Genomic DNA, 1499 nt, shown 5'->3' on the forward strand with positions numbered 1-1499 from the left:
AGATGTGTATAAGAGACGAACCCCCCCTAGAAGCATGCTGGCTACGGGCCTGACAATATTTTTAGAAGTACTAGAAGACACAGTGCTTTTCCAGAGAATGATTCACAAGTACCTTAGAGCTACAGTATGCATAACTTTCCTGGTCAACAGGAAATATATATTTTTTTAAATTGTTATTCAATATCTATTAAATCTTTAAAATTTGGTAGTATCTTCATGCTGGTACATTTATTCAATAATAATTAAATATTTCCCCGACCACAAATGCTAGTACATATTGTACAATAGGCTCTGCCTTCTTACCAAACTTTATTTATGGTAACTAGACTAAATTACCTCATTAGTGAAATATTAATTATGCAAATGAACACTTAGAATATTCACACACATGCCAAAAATAAGGCTCTGTCATCTTAGTACCATCTTGCATTCTGTCAAATTTGAAACCAGACTTACCAAACTTTAGTTATCATGGTAATTAGCCTAACCTGATTAGTGAAATATTAATTATGCAAATGAACAATTAGCATATTCATACACATACCAAAAACAATATGCTCCATCTTCTTATTACCATCTTACATTCTGCCAAGTTGGAAAACAATCGGACTTACCAAACTTTAGCATGGTAACAAACGAATGACCAACAACGACAGTGACAATGATGACAACATGAAGAAGAACATAAGCAAAAAAAATAGCCTCCCCGGAGCTTCGTTACTTTAGGGAGTAACATTTCTCATTGCAACCCCTTGTCGTGGTTTCAGACGACAAGGGGTCCAGACCTACGAAATCCGACAGGAAGACAATTCCCCTGCCACCACCAGAAATTCTCTCCCGGCACACCACCCTCTACCCCCACCCCTGGCGCCACCACACAATTATTAACACTAAATAACAGTCCAACTGGGAACAACTGGATTCGCCCCTATCCTATACAATATCTTAATTCTAGTTTTTATTTCGGACTATTTGTAAGCACAACCATCATCAGCAAGCAATTGTAAAACTCTTTTTGAACTGAGAATCAATGTCAGTACCGCGGCTCGATCGCACACCCACAAAGCACATAGAGTTATGAGCTAATAGTCACGGTACTATAGCAGCTTACTGCAACCCAAAGTATTTCCTGAAGTAAAATAAAATAGGCAATTAGTGTACAACTGCACATGATGCAGCATGCACAGCACTCAGGACTGACAAATTTAAACGGTACATGCTCACCTAAAATTGTGATAGTTTAACAGAATAAATAGCTCTGCATGGACGATGATGCGGTAAACGTACCTGCACTGCACAACTGTCAAAATGGAAATTTCCTAGAGAAGATAAAGAACCTCGCCCATTATTAATCGTGTATTTTACAACATTCTGTGCTTGCGCAGTGCAAATAAGCATCCGCCCTCTCACAATAAAACTGGAACTAAGCTAGTTTAAAAAACTAATTCCTCCATGATAAGAAAAGACAACTAAAAAGCAGTGCAGGGGTGGCGCCAGAG

This window comes from Anneissia japonica, unplaced genomic scaffold (genome assembly GCF_011630105.1).
Source record: "Anneissia japonica isolate Jap-2015-1 unplaced genomic scaffold, ASM1163010v1 scaffold284975_len822289_cov185, whole genome shotgun sequence".
NCBI classification, from domain to species: Eukaryota; Metazoa; Echinodermata; class Crinoidea; order Comatulida; family Comatulidae; genus Anneissia; species Anneissia japonica.